A 23,809-nucleotide genomic window follows, 5' to 3' on the forward strand; every position below is an offset into this window, starting at 1 on the left:
GCTGATGGAATCGAAGATCGAGCATCCTCCGATCGGCTCAATATCAATGGTCAGCGGCCATCGAGCGTGCGATCAGTTCGTTTTTATTGCCAGACACAGCTAAATTTCTAAACTAAACAAGTACCTTCAGCTCCCCAATGGTAAGTTTTATTATTATTATTATTATTATTATTATTATTATTTAATTTGTACTTTACCATTTGTCCGGCTGGAAATTTGGTAAATTTTTCTAACTTAATTGCTAAATAATATGTGGATGGCTACCCCCAGCGGGATACCATCTTCGAGTTTGACTATTTTGTTTCTTTAGCGAGGTCAGTGGGGTGTTTTCTTTTTAGTCTTCTATAAATGGTAAATGTGTTCAGATTTCTTCCACGCTATTTGTTTCTCAGGGTTGTATGTGTATATATATATATATATATATATATATACACATATACAGGGCGATACTCTACAGCTGTAGAAAAATTTAAGAGGCGATTCTTCAAGCTAAAATAAGATGCAAATCAAGAATAAAAAGATTGCGTTTTCAGCTTTGTTTTTTAGTTATTGTCAATTAAAACTTAGCCGAAATGTCTCTGTGTCCGAGCAAACCTCCTTAACTGAACAAAAGTAGGTCAGCCTAAACAGCGAGACGCACAGGGATCCTCAAATCGAACGACACATAGGCTTGCCTAGCACAAATCGTAGAAAAGAATATTATGACATTTGACGACGTAAACCATCTTGCGCGACGCTTTGTAAGAAAAATCGTAAATGAATGACAAATAATATTTAAAAGTAAAAGAAATCAAAACGTTTAAAAAACTAAAAACGGAAAGGCTCAAAAATATCTACAGTAGAATAACCTAAACCTCTACTAAATTAAACTTTATGTTTGTACTTTATGTTTAGCTGTTGAAATGATCCTGCCCTTCCAGAACTGTTTTACCCTCCTACCAAATTTCTAAAATCTAAACATGTTATGTAACAAGATAGTAGTGGAGAGTCCATTCGGAAAGAAACTAATATTTAGTTGCGAATAACTAAAAAAACAGAGCCCGAAACGCAATTTTTTTTATCCTTGATTTTGACTTTATTTTAGTTTCAGGAATCACCCCTTAAATATTTTTATACCTGTGACCGAACATCCCGCATAATTCCATTAACGCGCACGCTATTAATACATTTACTGTAATTTGTATCAGTACAGATACAAGCTTTCTGTTATAATGTACTGTTATAAGGACTTTCTGTTATAATGTATTACAATTTAATACAAATAAATATAAAGTTGACGAGATTTTAAATAATATAAATATAAACGAGTTGAAGTTTTATAGCATGGCACTCGAGCATTGCCATACCAAATGCAGGTTGCTGCAGTATACTTATTATACTGTAATATGTAAATAGAGTAATCTTAACCATTGTTATCAACGGGGATCAAGCGAACTTAAAACACCGTGCACAACCAACATACTCGAGGCTGTAAGAAATATCTGTCGTAATTCAATCAAAAATGAATATTATCTATGTATTGAGTTTGAGTTAGCTTCTCGAATCACTACGTGAAATAATAAAAAATATTATTTTCATAGAATAATGTTATCTAATTAATCATTCGCCTACTATTCTAATAATTGATTCGTTATTATTGCATGCAACCCAACCCTCTGGCAACGGCATTGAAAAATCTAAACCAAATCGGAAACATAGATCATATTCACTTTTAATTTAGCTGTAAATTATAATCATAGAGATATAAGGATAGAGTGCGAGGGCGAGCTGAGAAAGCGAAAGCGAAAGCGAAAGAGAACGCTGCATAAAGGCCTCTTGTGTCCTTGTCTAATAACGCATGCTCCTTCGTATAGCAAACATATAAGTGTATAGCCAACACAAACATTGTCAGTGTCATGCCTGATTAGACAAGGACAGAAGACACTTTTATGCAGCGTTCTTTCTACTCCTATATCGCATCCACTTACACGATAATTTAAGACTATATGACTCGCGTACTCTAACTCTTTGTATATCTATGGTTATAATAGACATTTATTGCAGTCTCACAGTTGTTAGAAATTTTGAGTTTTAGGACATGTCTAAGAATCATCGAAATGGAAAGGTAGGTAGCATTTCTGCACTTCCATCAAAATTACTATTAACAAATTGAACACTTTAAACACTCCATCCATTACATAAACCTCTATTATATAATTGTGATAGTATGACATATTTTTAATCTTCTAATCGATGACCAGAGAGGAAACTTCCTTTCTGCTGTGACGTCCATATCTCATAAAAAGGTTATTTGAAAGTTAGTGGTTTTCACGTTCGTGTTCTATGTATATATGTAGCGCTTAAAGTTCTAAAACAGACAACAATTTAAATATCCGTGAAGGTCACCTTTTATGAACATTGGAAGTTATAATATAATTTTATACAAATAAGAAATCATTCATATTATAATATTGAAATATACATCTATACAGATATTGCATACATATGTATGTATGTTAGGTTAGAAAAATTTACCAAATATCCAGCTGGACAAATTGTAAAGTACAAATTAAATAAAAAAAAAAAGAAAAAAAAGAAAAAAAAAAAGAAAGAAAAGATATGTATCTATATATATATATATGTACAGCAAATTTCCAATTAGATGAATTTTTTACTGTATATTCCAAAAACAATATGTAAAACGATTTTAATTAATATTATCATTTGTCATTTTACATCTACCTATTTACAAAGTTACTGTGGACTTGTCTAAAACCACCAGAAATGAATAACATAGAAACTTAGGACTTTACCGTGTCGCTGCTGTTAATGTAAAAAGCACACGACCACAAAGTATTAGTAATAGTAGTTGGTAATATTAGTATTGCTAACTACTATTACTAGTAATAAATATTAGTAATAGTGATTATGAAAACAGTCAATCATATACATTTTGAAAATATTTAGATTTTTTTTCTTTGGTTATACTATAATAAATTCTCTCTTATTTAAGCAAACGGCTCAAAAAATATTTGTTTAAGTATACAATATAATGCATATCTCCTATATGATTATAAAATGGTACATGTAACTTAGAAGAAACCATGTTTAGAACCTCGTATGACTGGTTACTACTTACAGACTTATTAATATGTGTAAATATTTATAGTATATTTAAGAGATTTATGGCCTAACAAAATGATAAGCCTCATTAAATAGACATAGCGACAAATGATTTCTATCAGACTGTTTTAACATTATTAAGCGAACTATTAAGAATGACATTATTTTACAATTTTCATGTATAATAAAGATTTAGAGGTCGTCTTCAAATACTTTAACAAATTACTGAGTATCCTAAATCTAACTTACAAAAGGATATTATAAAAGATGTATACCAACTTTGTCTATCTGAAATATCTCTTATTACTTTAAATAACAGAAAACAGTAAGTTATAAAATATATTTAGATTCTAAAACAGATCTAATATGATGACAATGTATTTTCTTTTATATATATATATGGTGATATCATATACAAAAGATCTTCAGAGTCCTTTCAAGACCTTTTAAGACCTTCATGTCAGTTTCATTTTTTACTGAAATGTCATATTCCAATTTCATAAAATGTTGAATAATGAACATAAAAGTACTTCATTAGATTAATTGTAAAATTCAGTGTTACTAAGATTCCTTCTATCTTTCTTTACAGAAAGATTAATTTTATTAGTGTTTTTTAGATGTGTATGTGTGCATATATTGTTTATCGTAATGAGGCTTGTAATTTAGTACAACCTTTGCTTAGATAAGTACACGTTTAATATTTTAGATACAAACAAACAGTAAATAGTGACTATTAGAAACAGCAGTGTTAGATTGTTGGCGTTATTCTTACAAGAATATTGATATTGAGACATTGTGAAAGTCTAAACCACACATATTTTTCATACCAGAAACACAATTTTTTGGCCTGCTCGAACCTTACAATTGTTATTTTTGGATGTTTTGTTGGGTAGTATATCAGTAACACTGCAAAATATAATAGAAATATTTCACAATGCAAGTAATAAATTCGACAAACTCAAATGTATGAGGAATTATTTTCAATATAATCCCTATTCTATTGAAGTCAGACATAAAAGTTATATGCCTTGACAACAGAAATTCTACAGAGCGTTTTACCTTTTCGCCTACAAAGAAACTATTACAACAAAGTATGTCTTCTTCCTAATTTTTTGTAAATAATTCTTATTCTTCTCTTATTATTTGAAACAATAAAAATGAAGTGAACAGAGTTGGAGGAATACCTTGTATAATACTTACAGCAGCTACAATATCTACATAAATTTTAAAACATTTATCCTATTTAATATTTTTTAAATTTAAGTGACACAATCTTAAACTTAATAATTGTCAATTGTATGAATTTAAAAGTTGTGTTCATGTGTTACAAAGCCTAAAAAACACAAAGAGTAACATGCAGTTTTGTAACAAAATTTTACTTGAAATTTTTTACGCAAACATTCTATGAAGATAAAAAGAACAGTACATATTTTCCTAAGACCTCTGTTATATGATTTTTTGCTGTCATATCCCAATTGGTTATAAGTTTCAAACATAATAATGATGAATGCATATAATTCTGTTCATATTCAATTGTCAGTAGTCGTTGAAATCCATGATTGTTTTCCAGATTGGGGTTAGGTTATATAAACTTTTATATGAATAATCTAATATAAAAAAAGAATATTTATATGTATCTAATGTTGATATTGACTAGATTTTATGTAATTATTCTATTATACGTATACAATTAGCGATATTTAATTTTGTTACTAAATGTATACACATATTCGTGTTTACGAGTTATATTTCTTTAAATATTTATACGCAATTATTCTTCAACCTATTTGTTATTAGAAGTAAAAATACTACTCTTATTTATGTAAAAATATCTCTAGAATCTTCAGGCGACTCTTATCTTTTTAAATGGGACTAAATGTAACATTTAAACATGATAAATTATGTATGAATTTTTTTCTAAAGCTCAAAAATTGCCTTTATTATAACGTATAGTCTAACCTATATTCTAATATTCTACATTTCTGATATTTTATTGTATTCTAATATTCTAACGTATTCTAATATTTTATAACTCTGGTATTCTCATATATTCTAATATTCTATAATTCTGGTATTTTAATATATTCTAATATTTATATAAAAGCATTGTTCTTTATTACTTAACGTACATAATATACGTCACCGTGATTCTTCAGGACTAACGTTACTCTATTAAACCAGTTGCACTACCAGCCAAATATTTATATTTATATTTAATTAATAAATAGATTTTAAATTATATTGATTGTTAAAGAGAAATCTGGTTTATTAATTTAAATTAAAATAGAAATATTATTATGAGTCTATGAACCAAAAATTTTAAGGAGAATAGATTTAAATTAAAATTTAATTAATAAATAGATTTTAAATTATATTGATTGTTAAAGAGAAATTTAGTTTATTAATTTAAATTTAAATGTGAATATTATTTGAGTTTATGAATTAAAATTTTGGGAGGAATAAATTTAAATTGATTAGATTTAATTAATAAATAGATTTTAAATTATATTAATTGTTAAATATAAATTTAATTAATAAATAGATTTGAAATTATATTAATTATTAGAAATAAATCAAATTTATTTTATTAGCATAAATTTTAATAGAAATATTACATAAGTTTATAATTTAAATTTTGGAAAGAATAAATTTAAATTGAAATTTAATTAATAAATATATTTTAAATTATATTGATTGTTAAAGAAAAATATAGTTCAATTTAAATTTTAATAAGAATATTATTTTAGTTTATTAATAAAATTTAATCAATTTAATTTATTAATTTAAATTTCAATTAATAAAATAAATTTTAATTTAAATTATATTATTAAATAAAATTTTAAAATTAACAAGTTTAATTTTTGTAAAATTGGGTTGGGGGGGGAGGATAATTTTAAATTTGTTAATTTAAATTTTGATAAAATTGAAAGATTAATAAATATAATTTTAAATTTAATTAATATAAATAAATTTATAATATTAATTAAATTTTATAAAATAAATTATATAAAAATTTTTTAAATTTATCGACGGGGTATGAATCTATAAGCTTAAATTTATCCTATTATATATATATATATATATTTAAATATTTAAATTATAAATTGATTTTAAATTTATTTAATTTTTTAAATAAAAATATTTTAGTTATAATATTTTTTTTTAATGAAATTTATTTTTAATATTAATATTTTAAATAATTAATATATTTTTATATAAAAATTTAAAAAATTTATTAATAGAATATAAATCTATTAATTTATATTTAATTTATTATTTAAATGTTGATAATAAAATTTTTAAAACTATAAATTTTTAAAAATATAATTATTTAGGTTATAGTTATTTAAAAAATATTTATTTATTTATTTTGGTTCATTTGTGAGAAATGTGGTTTTATATAAAAATTTTAAAAATTCATCGATAGGGCATGAGCCTATTAGCTTGAACTTAGCTTATTATATAAATGTTAATTTAAACATTTTTAATAATTTAAAATTTTAAAAAATATTATTTTTATAATTTATTAAAAATATATTAATTATTTTTTTATTTAATACTAAAATTTCAAGAATTATTAAAATTATATAAAGTATAAAAATTTATATAATTATTAAAAGTATATAAATTAAAAAGTATTAAATTTATTAAAAGTATTATTAAAAGTATATAAATACTTTAAAAGTATATAAATTTATTAATGTAAATATTTATTAAAAATAAAAAAATTTTTTAAATATGTTGTTAGTGTTTATAATTTATTTAAAGAATTATATTAATTTTGATTAAATTTTAAGTAAAAAATTTATAAATTCATTATAGAGTATAAATATATTGATTTTAATTTTATTTATTATATTTATATAAATAATATTATTCTTTATTTAAGTTAAAAATATTTAATATAATTTAATTAAAATATTAAAATTAAATTAAAATAAATATATAATATTTAAAAATTAATAACTAAAATTAATAAAATGTAAATTATTAATAAATTATTATGATTTTTTTTTTTTTTTTTAAGAAAAAAAGTGGAAATTTAATAAAATTTAAATATTTAAAAATTTGCTTGAATATATATATATATATATTGTATTAAACAATAGTAATAATAATATGATATTTTATAAAAATTTTTAATATTCTTTTAAAAAAATATTTTTATAAATATTATTTTTATAAATAATATATTTTTAAAAAATTTAATATTTAAAAATATATATATAAAAAAATGATGTTTTTATAAAAAATGCATTATTTTTTTTAAAAAATAGATTATCTTATATATAAGTATATATTAACATATAATTATTAATTATAAATATAAATAAAATATACTTTTAATATAAATATTTATATTATATAAAAATTTATATATATTTTAAAATTTGAACAAAAAAATATATTATATAATTATTTATATAAATATTATTGTTTATGTAAAATATTATTATTTAATAATCTTTAAATATATAATTATTTTAGAAAATATATTGGAAAACATAAATATATAATTATTTATGTATTCATAAAATATATTATACATTTATATATATATATATATATATATATATATATATGTCGGGTTGAAGTGAGGATTATGGAGAGGGGCATTTAATGAATTCTCATTAGAATTAGCCATTGCTGTGATACAATGAAGAGATTATTAGCACAGGCTTATTAACAAGATTAGGTACTCGTAGCACTAGTGATAATGACCGATATCGTATAGTTTTTCCGTCGTTTTACATGTTATGAAATAACTAGACTCCATGCTTTTATTGATTTTCTCTATCGCTATATCTGCATCTTGGTGGAGGGGAGCTTTCTCTGGAGGCAGTTTGAAAGAAGGGATAGAGTTAGATTCTTTTTACCTAAAAATTTGATTTGTCTGCAGGAACATTTTAGACATATTTTTTTTTATTTTGTTTGCCAATCTTCTCTTTTTGCCGTAAGAATAGTTGTATTTTAGATTGTTTATTTTGGATAGTACGTAGCTTTTGCCTCGTTGTAGCTCGTTGTAGCTCGCTTTCACAGTCAAGGCGCTATTTTAGAAGGGTGCTCCAACAGCTAAAACGATTCCCTTCAACATTCGTAGCAGTATTTCTAATTTCCTATGCTATGAGTTTTTTGTAAGGATAATTGACGGATTTTAACGGTCCGAACGGTCGAGCGCCCCTTACCCCTCGCCCAATAATATCTAAGCATGGCATTCATCCAGGTATCGTTCACGCTCTTCCAGCGAAGGATCCCCCCACTTGGGGCGTATTCGCGCAGTAAACGCCATCCTGCGGGCGAATATGCCGTTTGACGATTTTCTTGAAAACCAATCAGCGTGCGTATTTGGGGTCCTTCGTTTTGAGCCTTGTTGGAGTCTCACCCGACGCTCGCACTTGGGTCTAACACGCTCGAGTCTAACAACGGTATTGGTAGTCTCGTTCGAGTAGTTCAATCGCGAACATGTAGCATCGAGTCAGTTTCCGTGCCTTCGTATCGCTAAACGTGGACTAAACAACCGTTTCAATTTCTCAGTGCTCTTCAAGCGCTCGTGCAGGTGAAATCGTTTCGTCAGTCGTAACGATCAGTTGATACTTTTCTGAACAGGTTTCCTCGGTGCGTCAATATCTTCAAGAATTCGTGGACATGGCTGCAAGCGTTAGTGGAGAGGACAGAGTCGTTCCATCAGGCGTAACGATCAGTGGACAGTCCTGTGCGAAATCTTCAGTTGCGAACAGTATCTCCAAGCATCGATGAAGGTAAGTATCGTTTTAGCGAGCGAACGATTAGTAAACCGTCTCGTGCGGGTCTTTCAAATGCGAGCGGCATCGACACGCATGTATCGTTAATCATTCGCATCGTCGTACGATAATTCAGTCGCATTCGTTCAGTCGTAAATCGCGTCGCGGCATTCGCTTCAGTTGTATTCGTAAATTTCATTTTAATCGTCGAAAACAATTTGAAACATTCTCATCGTTTGTTCTTCGATATTTTTTTTTTTCCAATTTTAACGTTGTCAATTGTTCTACGCGCATTAAAGCTGTTACCCAAGATTAATTCGGCGGGGAACAAGTTAGAGAGCGCGGTATCATCGTTATCAGACACACGCGCACGTTAGACGTATCGTTGTTTCTTTAACCGATTGAGTAGCAAACAGCGTGATCGGGCTGTTTAGATTTTGTGTCGAAAAGTCCCAGTACATTTGAACTCTACGGACGACTAACGGTATTTTGTATTTCATTGTTATCTTGATGATTTTTATTGAACAAAACTTGAAATATTTATAAACTAATAGTACGCGTATATAAATATATAGATGTATTTCGTAAGAGTAACAAATATGTCGAGCGCTATTGTGCCGCTTGTTTCTCTTCGCAATCGATTAAGAGGCTATCGTGCCGTTCGGCACGTTTCGACTGTCACGTAAAAATAAAGAGAAATTTTATTAGGAAGGAGAACACTTTATTCTTATTTCGTTTATACAAGTATAAGACACTTCCGAACTCTAGCCGTGACCGTACGAGAGTGAGTCCCTACAAGCTTTTTACTTTCGGTCATCTGTTCTCTCATTACCCCCCACTACCCTGTAGGCGTACGTGACCGTTGCTACGCTTCTGGAACATTTTATGGTAGGACCGTTAGGCCATAAATGAATCCTTAGGTACTCTGCCAATATACATTGTCGCCAAGGTCACCATGTGTTCCTCTCGTCGGTGCATCGGGTGCGAAGTATGCCGACCGGGACACCATCCTGCCCGAGGTGTGTGTGTCCTGGTCTCTGATGTAATTTACGTTACACGACCCTGGTTTTTCAAAGACCCCTGGGGCTCAAACGGTTAAATTATGTCAATATTATCTGCAAATAATTATTTTTCTATTTACTCTATATGATTTTCGAAACATTAAAAGATTATTATTACTCGACTACTTCAATATTGATTACGATAATTTTTTAATTACGGTTAAAAACTTGTCACTACTGGTGTGAGAGACTGTAAAATTGATTCGAAATAGTATTTTACAGAGTAACCGATGAAACCGATGAGTTAGATATTTATATAATAAAAAGTTATTTCTATTTCTGAATTTTCTTTCTGGATATTTCTTTTAAATACCATTTTAAGTAGTTGTTGTTTTACAGTACGAATAAAATATTTTAAATATGTAGTAAAAAATAAACTATCTTTATTTTCACAACGCGGTACATAAAATAAAGTATTTTATCTTTGTATTGTAAATAGTATTGTGTTTAAAATGTTTCTTAACAATGAAAATAGATTAAGCAGAAGGTTAATATCAGGATGCGAGAATCCAAAATATTTGGAAATTAAATTCATGTTCTTTTTAACCCTGCTGCGCGCTCTTCGGGTCTCTTTGTTCTTACTGCTCTCCTTTCTTTCTCTAAGAACTTTTGTATTCTTTAAACGTATAGAACAAAATTTTGTCCGACCGTTGAAACCGACATATTTGAGAAAAAGACGTGCGATCATAGAAAATCTAGGGAACGCACTGATACAAAATTATATTATAAGATGGTAATATGACCCGCGTAGGAAAGCTGCGAAAGAAATAGCAGAGAATGTTATAAATACATTGGAACATTTCGAAGAGAAAATAAGAGTTTGTAAAAATTTCACTAATGCCAAAATTTTGTTTGCGATAATAGAATGTACCGGTTCTTTGCAATGAAAATTATTATGAAGGATATAAGTAACATATTACTACATGTCCCCGGTCCTTACTTAGAAGATAAAACAAACGAAAACGAATCTTTGTATGCAAAGGTAATTTTCTTCTTCAAACTCTTACCGAATAATTTAGTTGAATGGAAGACCGCAGCAGGGTGTTAAGTAACATGCATTATTCAAAGTTTTCATCGCTTGGATTACTCTTATATGGGCAAACATGCAATCCATTTCCTTTTTTTTTTTTTTTTTTATTCTTTTTTTATTCTTTTTTTTTATATTTATATTTAATTTGCACTTTACAATTTGTCCAGCTGGACATTTGTTAAATTTTTCTAACTTTATCCGAGTTTGACTATTTTATTTCTGTAGCGAGGTCAGTGGGGTGTTTTCTTTTTATTCTTCTTTTTACGAGAGTTTTGCTCGCTTCAGCAGCTAGCTGGTTTGGATGTATTGCCGTCCTTTCCTTGTGTTTTTCTTTTTAAGTATTTGCCGATTTCTTCTTTGACCATTGGTATTTACGTACAACTCTCGATTCCAACTGACGATTCTCTCCCCTCGGTTACAACTCAACTATTTTCTTGATCCGATTCGTTTCTTTTCGTCATCCATCAATATCTGTACTACGCGCGCGTTCGTTACGCGTCCGCCACCGTTGCTACCTACGCCTTCTTCCAATATTACAAAAAATGTCCTATAAGGAAGAACCTTACGGATATGGATGGCTGATTAGGCCTGTCGGCACTTGCGCCTCGGTGATGTTTGGACCGCCGTTGGAAAGTTTTGTTGCCGAGTGCCGCTAAGCCCTATTCAAGTTTTCCGATCGTTTCTGCTTGTTGGCATTTGCTCTTCGTCGCCGACATTGTCTCTATGTCGGCGATCTTTCCGCGTTACTATAATAGAGACCAAAGAAGCCGTTCTACAGTGTCACCTAACTAGTACAGTGTCACGTAAAATTTATGATAAAGAAGGAGTAACGTAATTTGACCGTGTTTTTTAAATTTTGTAGGCTTTTATTCACGAGAACGATTAAGTATAATATTACAATGAAGTTCAAATCACGGCCAAACTGTACACAAGACTAGACTCGAGACTAAAAAAAAGACTCTTCTTGGTCGAATGATTGCAGTTTTTACAGGCTGCTGCGTTTGTCGGTGTTGAGGGACAAGGGACGGATCCTAATTGTCCTACGTAATGGGGCAAATGTAATGTTGGGCCATGTGCAAAGGTCAAGTCAAAACCTTAACGGTCCGCTGTCAGGTAGTATGGAATGACGTAGATTTGACGATTTATGATCGTTGTCAGAACAGCCGTTCGTGAATGTTAATATTTTGCTGTTGGTAGTTATACGCAATGCAGTGAAACTAAATAATTTCAAAATTGAAGTAGGCGAGAAAATTAGAGTATTATGATGGTGCAGGTCGAAAGGGCCTGATTTCCTATACAAAAATAAGTCGATGATGAAGTGACAATTTTTAACACAAGACTTGGTTTTCCAGAAAATCAATTACGAAGTTCCGTCCACTTGACTCGCTACTTTTTAAGTATACGCGTACCTATATGACGGAACTTCACAATCCATTGTGTGGGAAACGAAGCCAGGAAAAATGTTATATATCTGTATGCACGTCTAAAAAAAATACCATTTATCCTCATAGATACATGTATGTTTTCTTAAATATTTTGTCTATTGCCATAACATGAAATAACAGAGCTGATTACTTCAGCCAACGCTCATGCCGCGTTGAAAGTACTCGTTCTCGTCCGATCACGAAAGTCAAGCAGCACTGGGCACGGTTAGTACTTAGATGGGTGACCGCTTGGGAACTCCGTGTGGTGTTGGCTCTTTTTACTTTTGTTAACACTTGGCCAACCGAACCATCAGATCTCCCTCCCCCCTGTGAAGAACATCGCTGAGTGACCGAACGGGGGGAGGTCTCCCTTTTTAACTTTAGCAAGGCATATTTCCTTTTTTGTTGTTGTTGTTATTCTTAATTATTGTTTACTTATCCAGTTACCTGGAATTGTTCCCAATTAATTGCGACTCTTCTTCTGCTTTTATAAAGTGCAATATGTAGTAAAATACACCAATTTAGTGGTCTTAAAATTAATTAAAAAGTTAGACTATCAGTTATGACTAAATAAAGTTGTAGCCGAACGATACTACACTGTAAAAAAATATTAAAATACATTATGAATTTCTAACTTCACGTTCAAGTCGTGTCATTTATCATTAGTCATCTTTAATGTTTTTAATTTTACCTATATCTTTTTATACTTTTAATTTGATGTTTTGTATAAACAATATGTGAAATCGTTAAACAAAATTACCGTAAAATATAATTGACGACTTAAATAATTTTTAGACTTTTTTGTTTTTCAAGTATCAGTGAATATTAGTCCTGCTTACTTAGAAAACTGCACGTGCGCATACAGTGTTTCTATGAATTTTGAGAATTTGTTATTATTATGATCTTTTATTTTACTTTTTATTTCCTTTGCGAGTTTGTTTAGATGTTCTCCTTACTTAGAAATATGCACGATGGGCAGTTTATAGGTTGGCCTGTGCTGGCGCGGTTGGCTAAGTATTATTAAGATATGGTCGTATACATGAAGAAAATATCTTTTTAGCATTAAACGATTATCACCATATGTTGTATCATTCTCGCATACATGCTTACTTATATATTACTTTGTTTATACTTTCCGATAATGTTATATGTATTCAAAATTGGGAATTGGAGAATGTGCAAGTATTATACATACGTACGTCGTTTGAGAGAGTGCAAAAATACATGTGCCAAAAATTGTGACACAAACCGAAGGGCGATGATTCCCTGCGCGTGGCGAAAATGAAGTCGAAAATGTAAAATGACATTTTTCGCTTTGTTTTCGCGAAAGTCAATTATGAAGTTGCCTCTACTTAACTTTACAGTCCATTTTCTTGAAAACGAAACCGGGCATGATTTTACATATCTCTTTTATCCCCTTACATAATTGTACGACGTAAAAGCTTTTTATTCAATAATATTATATACCAAAATTGATTACTTCAACTAACGCTCATACCGAGCTGAATGCATTCTTTCTCGTCAGAGTGCTGGGAGAACCCCCCAAGCAGGTCGGTCCTCACTGGAAAAAAATACCAGGCGCAAGGCCTGTTAGTGAGTTTGCCAATTTATACAGTAAAACTCAATAACGAAAAGTGATAAATAATGCTCACTATAAAAACAATCAAGAAAATAAGAGAAGGAAAGAAACAACCAAAAGAAAAATATAGCAAAAGTGAATCAGGAACTTTCTTGGCAATACAAGCTTTGGCACCCAAAGGACGCGGAAACTCAACCGCCCACCAAACCTGTTGAACAGGAATAACAGGGCACAAAGTAGCCAGGAAAGTGTAAGCAAAAAGGGAAGCACAACAGGAGACGCGGACCGCGAATGAAACGAAACCATAAATTCAGCAGATAGCTCCCCATTATCGGCAATACGAACGAAAAATAGGTTCAGCGTATTGCAATCGTAAGAGTCCTGCCTATCTCGGATACAGCAACACCCTCAAATAGGAACAATAAAAGAAACCACCATAATAAGGAAAAAGAACGGAAGCCTACGGAAGAAAGCAAGTAGGAATACGGCCTCTCAGGAAATCACATGTCCGAAAGAGAATAAAGAATGGATCGAGAGAGAGATATACTATCATCAACGAAAACCTCAACGTCCCAGGCGTAGCCCAGCGAAATGGACAATGAATTTCCAGCGGCAACGCTACCGAGAAGCCAGACACAACCCAGGCAGGCCACCAGCCTCTACAACAAAGAACGCTGACACCACTGCCCCCCACAAATAGAGACAAATCGCCTCCAACATACATTACCAATCAAGACCAGAAGGAGACAGTAAAACTCTTTGAAGAGACTCTAAACACAAATTCATTCCATATTAAACGGATACACACAGATAAACATGTGCTATTCCTACGAAGTATGCCAGTCTTTAACAAAGCGAAAGAAATCGTAATTGCAACTAAGACAGCGTTTACGCATATACACCCAAATCAAAGAAGTACCACACGGTCTTACTAAAGGGTCTAAACAATAGTTTCTCCGAGACAGAGATACTCGCAGAGTTACAAGCACTACAGATGTCTGACGTACAATTGACAAAATATTGGTGCTTCTCAATAAAAAGATCAATAGAGAACAATGAATTGCTTCCAATTTACATAATCCAAGTATCCCCACAAAGCAATATTAGTTACCTACTAAAATTGAACCGTCTAAATTACTTTAGGGTAAATTGGATAAAGTCAGAAAAAATGACATAACGCAATGTCACAAATGCAAACTGCACGGAGCCGCACGGTCCAAGCGAGTGCAAACTTTGCAAAAAACTTGCGAGAATATCATCAAATGCAAAGAATCAACAATTTGCGTTGCTCAAATAAGCCGCAAATTCACCCCGTAGTCAAATTTCTTAGCCATCCTAAGACAAGGAATAAGCCGAAACCAAGTCTCTGAAAACCAATCACATCAAACAAATTTATTACCACGTGTAATGCAAAATCCAAATCCAATTAAAACCATATCCGCAACAAACCATACCGTAATAAACTTATCGAAGACTTCAAAAAAAGCATATTCAAAGCCCTAAATGAACAACAAACACAATTGAACTAAAATAATCATTAAGAACGCACGAAGAATGGATTGACTCTTGCCCAAAAGAAGGCTCATACCTAAACATATGCCTTGGAGACACACAATTACAATTCCCTAATTTACGGGCAAATAACAGGCTCAAAACTATAGACTACGAATGCGACCATAACGCTCCCGTATTACAGATAAATAAAAATACATCTGACTTCCTAACCCTAGAAACACAGAGTGACGAACCCAGGTGCGAGTACAAAAAAATAAACTAGAAAAAATTACAAAATCAGCTCGAAAAGTACTGCGACCTAAGTATCCACAACAATGTCAACCTAACCAAGAGGTAAATCGTCTCATTTATAGACAAAATAAAAAAACTTATACAAACCGCTCTTCAAGAATCCGTACTAAAAATAAAGTAAGAAAGTCGGCTTTCGAGCCCTATACCTATAATAAAAAAAAAAAAAAAAAAAAATTACGAGACAAAAGCTTGATACCATCCAATATTAACAATCTAAAATAAAACTATTCCTACGATCAAAAAGAAGATTTAGAATAATTAAAGTACCTTTTGCACAAAATAAATTTGGGTCAAAACAAGAATTCACATACTTTATAAATCGACAGTGGGCAAACAAAATAAAAAATATCTCTAAAAGGGACTCTGCTAGCATGTCCCACAGAGGAATCAAATTTTTACATCAAAAGAATCAAACTCTACCCCATCTCTCAAATTGCCTTCAGACGAGAATGACTCCATTATGCGCGGTATGAACGTTAGCTGAAATAAGTGATTTATTTGCTTTTAATGTGCAAAAAAAAGAATATTTGAAAAAATGTATGCAAGAATGAGTGTTATATATGGTATTAGTCATGTAATACTATAGCATTTCTATTTCCTCATGTTTAGATTATAGATTATTGAAAATAGATTATTAAGGGAAGTAAAAAGGATTGGAAAAACAAAAAGGTGTTTTGTTTTTCACCACGCGGAGTTACCAAGCGGTCACCTATTTAAGTACTATCCGTGCCTGGCGCTGCTTAATTTTCGTGATCGGATGAGAACGAGTGCTTTTTTTCTATATAACATTTATTGACCAGTAGATGAGAATTACATTTGTATGTTGTTCACAATAAACAATGAACTTCGAGTGCGGGGTGGCTTAGGCAAAAGTACCGATACGTGACGATACGACATAGCCATACAATGTTTTGTGTCGGAATTACAGTTTTTACCGGTTGCAGTTTACCAGTTTGAATCGGCGTCCTTGATCGATAGTTATTTTCGAAGGTACGCCGAAACGAGCTATTCGTGTAGAGAGGAGAACCGAGGCAACGGTTGTCGCTTCCATATCAACGATGGGAATGGCTTCGGGCCAACGCGAAAAACGGTCGATACACGTTAGACAATATCGGTATCCTTGTGAATATTGCATCGCGATAATGTCTATGTGTATGTGCTTGAACCGGCCTGCTGAAGTTTCGAACGTTCCGACAGGTAAGAATACGTGCCTGGTAACATTGCATCGTTGACACGGGATACATTGTCGTGCCCAAGTCCGGCAATCTTTATTTACGGACGGTCAAATGAAACGCGACGTCACCAATTTTTGCGTGGCACGTATCTCTGGATGGGAAAGTCCGTGGAACGAATTAAACACGTCGCGCCACAAGGATTTCGGTACGTACCATCGTACAATGTCGCCTGATATGTCGCAATAAATTTCTACCTATAATTCTAATGGTAAAAAATTAATTCCTTCACCAAGCTTAGCGTAAATTAGTGTTGTAGTTACGATAAACGTCTTGAAAAATATGTCTAACCTATTACCGTGAATTTTCTTAACGACCTTGTCAATTATTATCTCATAATAAGATGTTTTGTCTGGATGGATTCGATATGGTTCTAACCATTCGGTATCCCTTTTGTCTTTCTTATGATCGTTGTGAATTAGTACAAAGTCTCCTTCTTTGAAAATTGTTTGAGTTCGCACGACCTTTCTTTTTCGATCTTGAGTGTATCGTTTCTCGCTACTTATTAGTGTTTGTCTCGTTAACTTCAAATATTTGTTCAACTGTTTTTGTCATGGAAAAGACATATCATTACATGTTAGGGTAGTGGTTTTTGCAATCGCGGAAGGTAAATTAGCTTTTCTTCCGAACGTTAATTCAAAAGGGGTAAATTCTGTTCCTACGTGAAGTGCTGTATTATACCCTAAACATATAACATTGAGTATCTCATCCCATTCTTTATCATCGTTATCCCGTAGGCTAGTATAAATTAGATCTTTAACTACTGTGTGAGTACGTTCTAATGATCCGTTGGATTGAGGGTGAAAGTTAGTCGTCTTGATATGTTTAATCTTAAAAGCTTCGTCAAATTTCGTTATGAGCTCGCTAATAAAATTCTGTCCTTGGTCAGTAAGGATTGTCTTGGGAGCAGAGAATATATAAATGTAAGATTGTTTATCTCGGGGTAATTCAGGTGACCGATTCTGAAATCTGAAAATGGAGTTTATTGTGAAAATACTTAAATAAAATACAGGAGTAAACAATAATTAATAATTAACAACAATTAATAACAGTAATAATTAAATAAACAGGAACCAATTAATAACATTAAACAATAGATAACAAGTTCTGTGCAATGTCTAGCTGAAAATCGAGAATCGATTTTCAACCTCCTGAGCTGCCGATCTTTCTCCGTCAATCTTCAATGTTTTAAATAATTACTCTTTCTTCTGTAATCTTGATTATCTCTGATGTTGCTCTCTGTCCGTCCGTTTGGGAAATGAATGTAAAACAAAGAAAGTCGCTCTGTCCGTAAACCGAGAGAGTTCCTATTACACTTGAACTCTAGAGAGTTTATATAAATATAATGATTTAATTGCGTTAATAATGGATTCGCTTTGTTGTGTCTTCAGTGGAACTAGCATCAAGTATTTTGTCAGTTCGTCGTGAATTGATAGGATAAATTGGTTTCCTTATTCTTTGTCGTTGGTCGTATAGTGTCCATGGCTATTTTGTTGTTGGGGTTTAAAGGTTTTTTTTTTTATTTATTTGTTTTAATTTTACAATTTGTCCAGTAGGACATTTGGTAAAATGTTTTAACTTGTTTGATTAAAAAAAAAAGTAAAATAAAAATACATAGCATGTGGATGGTTACCCCCATCGGGGTTCCATCTTCGTGTATGTTACGTTATATACTTTATGTTGCTTCCTTTGTCAGGTCTTCTGGGTGTTTCCTTTTTAGTCTTCTTTCAGTACCTATTGCGTTAATGGCCTCCACGGCCAGTCGGTTCGAGTGTGTTGCTATTCTTAGTCTGTACCTTCCCGCATACTTTTTTATTTCTTCTTGGACCGTTGGTATTCCCAGGTCTTTCCGAATTTCGTCGTTTCTCACATACCACGGGGCATTTGTTATTGTTCTAAGGATTTTTGCTTGTTTCGTTTCTATTTTACTTATGTGGCTCTTGGCTGCTGTCCCCCATAATGGTATTCCGTATGTCCAGATTGGTTTTAGTATTGTTTTGTATATTCTGACTTTATTTTCCAGGCTTAGCTTGGATTTTCGGTTTATTAGCCATTGCATTTGTCTCCTTGTTGTCTGTATTTTGTTTATTATTGCTTTGATATGCTGTTTCCATGTGAGTTGTGTATCTATGTGGAGTCCTAAGTATTTGACCTTTCCTGTTTGTGTTATGTGCGTACCGTTCAGTAGTATACTTGCTGACTTCTGCTTACGCAGTGTAAATGTTATGTGATTGCATTTGTTGGGGTTAGCTTTAATTTGTTTGTCTTATAGCCATTTTTCTATTTTTGTGGTGTGTTCCTGTAGTAGTGTGACTGCTGTATCCAGGTTTGTGTGCCTGACTATTATTGCTGTGTCGTCCGCGAATGTAAATACTTTACTGTTGAGAGTTGTAGGTATGTTGACCGTGTATAGCGTGTAGAGAATGGGTCCTAAGACGCTTCCTTGCGGAACCCCTGCCTTGATTAGTTTAACTTCAGAGTACGCGTCTTTTATATTTACCGTGAATGTTCTGTTACTTAGATATGATTTTATTATCTGATAAATTTTTTCCGGGAATTGTTGTCTGATTGTGTGTAGTAGGCTTTCGTGGTTTATTTTATCGAAAGATATCCCTATGTCCATAAAGAGAGCTGTGCAGTATTGTTTATTTTCAAATGCCAGTATTATCTCATTAATGAGCCTGTGCATTTGCTCTATTGTTGAATGTTTGCTTCTGAATCCAAATTGATGATCCGGTATTAGTTTTTCTTTCTCTATTAATATTTTTATGCGGGCGTAGATTATTTTTTCCAGTATTTTGGAAAATACGGGAAGCAGTGATATAGGTCGGCAGGATGCTGCTTGGTGTGGGTCTTTGCCTGGTTTCTGCAGCATGCTAATGCGTGCTTGTTTCCATGGTTTAGGAAAATATTGTGTTCTCAGTATTGCATTGAATATTATTGTAACTAGCCGTATCGCTTTTGGAAGAAGGTTTTTCAGAATTTTGCCGTTGATTAGATCAATTTCTGGTGCCTTGTTGTTTTTTGTTTTTTCGATTATGATTCTGATTTCTTGTGCCGTTGTTTTAGGTATGGTGTATTGATTATCCGTTGTGGAATTAGTGGATCGTGTTTCATCGTCAGTAAATCGATTGAGATTGCTGCTGTTGCTATTATGTGGTGTAAATGTGCTGCATACGTGATTGGCGAATTCTTCACCTTGTTCTTCATTGCTTCTTGCCCATGTATTGTCTTCTTTCCTGATTACTGGGACTTGTTTTATTCGCTTCTTTATTCTTTTCGTGGTTTTCCATAAGGAGTAGTTGGTATTTTCATTCGCTGATAGTGATTCTATGAATTTTGTGAATTCGATGTTGTGATGTTCTCTTATTTTGATTTTTAATTCTTTTGTAAGTTTGTTTAGGATTTTCTTATTTTCGCGTGTTCTCTGTTTTTGTCACGTAGCTTTGGCTTTTCTTTTTTCCCTGATTTTGTCGAGGATGACCTGTGGAATTGTTTTTGACTGCCTGCTTTTTATTTCGTGGGTGGTGGCTGTCCATGCTGCTTCCTGTATTATTTCCGTCATATTTACTATTGCCTGTTCAATATTTTCGGGTGTTTTCAGTGGGATGTTACAGTTTTTTTTATTTATTTATTGAAATTCACAATTTGTCCAATTTGGACATTGGTGGAATTTTTTAATAGTTAAATTAGCATGTTGGTGGCTACCCCCAGCGGGGTACCATCCTCGTGTTTGCTAGATTATGTCCTTTATAAGGTCTGCTGGGTGCTTCCTTTTTAGTCTTCTGTCCATGTTTATGATTTTGTACGTTTCCGCAGCTAGCCGGTTTGGGTGTGTTGCTATTCTTGATTTGTATTTTTGTGAGTATCTGCTAATTTCTTCCTTGACCGTTGGGATTCCCAGGTCCCTCCGTATATCTTCGTTTCTGACGTACCAAGGTCCGTTTACTATTGTTCTAAGGATTTTAGCCTGTATTACCTCTATTTTGTTTAGATGGCTCATTGCTGCCGTCCCCCATAATGGTATTCCGTACGTCCAGATTGGTTTTATGATCGTTTTATATATTTTTAATTTATTTTCTATGCTTAATTTGGATTTTCGGCTTGTTAGCCAATGCATTTGTCTCCTTGTTTTCTGTATTTTTCTACTATTGATTTGATATGTAGATTCCATGTGAGTTGTGTATCTAAGTGGAGTTCTAGGCATTTGACATGCTTTGTTTGTGTTATATGCGTACTGTTACATAGGATGTTTGGTGGTATCTTTTTTCGTAGCGTGAATGTAATATGGTTGCATTTATTGGGGTTTGCTTTTATTTGTTTTTCGCGTAGCCAATTTTCAATTTTTATGATATGTTCTTGTAGTATTTTGACTGCCGTTTCTGGGTTAGTATGCCTGACTAGTATAGCTGTGTCGTCCGCGAATGTCAATACTGTGCTGTTGGTAGTTGTTGGTATGTTCGCCGTGTATAATGTGTATAGTATTGGGCCTAGGACGCTTCCTTGTGGTACCCCGGCCTTGATGTCTTTAACTTGAGAATATGTGTCCTTGATTTTTATTAGGAAGGTTCTGCTACTTAGGTGGGATTTTATTAATTGGTGTATTTGCTCCGGGAATTGTTTCCTAATTGTTTGTAGTAGACTTTCATGGTTAATTTTAGCGAATGCTTTCTCTATGTCTATAAAGAGGGCTATGCAGTATTCCTTGTTTTCTAGTGCTACTATTATTTCGTTTATAAGCCTGTGCATTTGCTCTATCGTGGAGTGTTTGTTTCTGAAACCAAATTGGTGATCCGGTATTAGTTTTTTTGTCTCTATTATTGTTTTTATCCGGCAATATATTATTTTTTCCAGTATTTTGGAAAATACTGGAAGCAGTGATATTGGTCTGTAAGATGCAGTTTGGTGCGGGTCTTTGCCTGGATTATGTAACATTTTGATCTGTGCTAATTTCCATGGTTTGGGGAAGTATTGAATTCTTAGAATTGCATTGAATATTATTGTCATTAGTCTTATTGCTTTTGGCGGAAGGTTTTTCAAGATTTTACCATTGATTAGGTCGATTCCTGGCGCTTTGTTGTTTTTTGTTTTATCAATTATGTTTCTAATTTCTTGTGCCGATGTTTTAGGTATGGTGTATTCCTTGTCGGCTGTGGTAGTAGTGGTTTGTGGATCCTCCTCCGTATGTCTTTTGAGGTTGCTGTTGTTGATAATGTGTGGTGTGAATGTGTTGCAGAGGTGGTTGGAGAATTCTTCAGCTTGTTCTTCGTTGCTTCTTGCCCATATGTTATCTGCTTTTCTGATTGCCGGGACGAGTATTATTGGCTTCCTTATTTTTTTCGTGGCTTTCCATAGTGAATAGTTGGTGTTCTCGCGTGTGGAGAGTGTCCCTATGAACTTTGCGAATTCGTTATCGTTGTGCTCCTTTATTTCGTTTTTTATTTCCTTTGCAAGTTTGTTTAAGTGTTTTTTGTTTTCTCGGGTTCTGTATTTTTGCCATTTTGCTTTTGCTTTTCCTTTTTCTTTGATTTTGTCGAGTATTTCTTGCGGGATTGTTATTGTTTGTCTGCTGGTTGGTTCGGGAGTAGTGGTTGTCGTTGCTGCTTCCTGAATAGTTGCTGTCAATGTTGCTACTGCCTGTTCTATGTGTTCAGGAGTTTTTAACGGGATGTTGCAGTTTATTTTGCTTTCTATTATTTCTTTGAAAGTTTGCCATTTGGTGGTTTTATTGCATAGTGTTTCTGGTTTGCTATAGTGTATTGGTTTGTTTCTGTATTCAATTATGATGGGTATATGATCGGAGCTGAGCTCGAGGTTGGGTGTTATTTTTAGTTTATTTGTGTTTAGTCCCCTTATAACTGCAAAGTCCAGAAGATCTGGTTTCTTGTTCAGGTCAGTCGGCCAATGTGTCGGTGTTCCTGTGGATAATATATTGAGGTTATTATTTCTAATGTATTTTTCCAGTGTTCTACCTCGAGGTGTAATGTTTCTTGACCCCCAAAGCGTGTGCTTTGAGTTGTAGTCTCCCGCTGCGATGTACTTGTCCCCTAGGTCCTGGAAGTATTCTTCCCACATTTGTGTTGTTATTTTGTGTCACGGAGGCACATATACTGCTGACAACTGGAAGTAGTTGCTGCTAGTTTGAACTGTAACAGTGGTTGCTTGTAAATATTCTTTGTTAACTTGGCTGTGTAGATAATGTTTGATATCGTTTCTGACTATCACTGCCGTCCCTCCGTGAGCTTTTCCTGAGGGGTGTTTGGTATCATATATGGTGTAGTATGGTATTTTCAAATAGCTTTTTGTAGTGAAGTGTGTTTCTGAGACAAGTAGTATGTCTATATTGTTATTGTATATGAATGTTTTAATTTCGATGGCCCGTTGTTGTAGGCCCGTTTGAGTTCCAGGCTGCTATTTTTAGAGTGTCCGTTTTTATTTTTTGCTTAGCACGTTTGTAATTAGTTGTAGCATGACTGTGATTTGTTGAGTTTGCTGTTTAAGTACTGCGTTTTGTTCGCTTATCATTCTGGTTAGCATTTTGGTGTTCTTTATGGATTGTTTGAGCAGTTCTTTGATTTCTGCAGTGTCATTGTTACTATTGCTGTGGTATTGGTTGTGTGTATGTGTTGATTGGCTGGTTACTTGAGCATAGCTTAGACCACCAATGGTGTTGGTGCTGATAGGTTTGGTGTTTGTTGCTTGCTCTGTACTTGGAATTATTTCAGGATTTGTGCTGTCCTGTTGGGCTTGTGTGTTAGTGATTGTTCTGCTTCGTAGGGGCGGGAACAGTTTACGTTGTAATTGTTTTCTTACTTCACATCCTTTATAGCTGGC

The 23,809-nt window shown here is 32.7% G+C and overlaps 2 long non-coding RNA genes and 1 other non-coding gene across 4 annotated transcripts; 2 read left to right on the forward strand and 1 right to left on the reverse strand.

The window, feature by feature from the left end:
• The first annotated feature begins 1,411 nt into the window (after positions 1 to 1,411).
• LOC125386805 lies at positions 1,412 to 16,831 on the forward strand. 2 transcript variants are annotated; one of them, XR_007227227.1, is made up of 3 exons: positions 1,412 to 2,104; positions 8,710 to 8,861; positions 16,734 to 16,829. It is a non-coding gene; the product is annotated as an uncharacterized LOC125386805 (long non-coding RNA). The 2 variants fall into 2 exon arrangements; XR_007227226.1 differs by having other exon boundaries at positions 1,413 to 2,104; positions 16,672 to 16,831.
• LOC125386806 lies at positions 3,776 to 5,350 on the reverse strand. Its single transcript, XR_007227228.1, has 2 exons — positions 5,232 to 5,350; positions 3,776 to 4,008 (listed from the first exon to the last, which is right to left on the reverse strand). It is a non-coding gene; the product is annotated as an uncharacterized LOC125386806 (long non-coding RNA).
• On the forward strand, positions 12,514 to 12,632 carry LOC125386846. The gene has a single exon (XR_007227285.1). It is a non-coding gene; the product is annotated as a 5S ribosomal RNA (ribosomal RNA).
• Positions 16,832 to 23,809: the final 6,978 nt, after the last annotated feature.

This window comes from Bombus terrestris, chromosome 17 (assembly GCF_910591885.1).
Source record: "Bombus terrestris chromosome 17, iyBomTerr1.2, whole genome shotgun sequence".
Taxonomy (NCBI): Eukaryota; Metazoa; Arthropoda; class Insecta; order Hymenoptera; family Apidae; genus Bombus; species Bombus terrestris.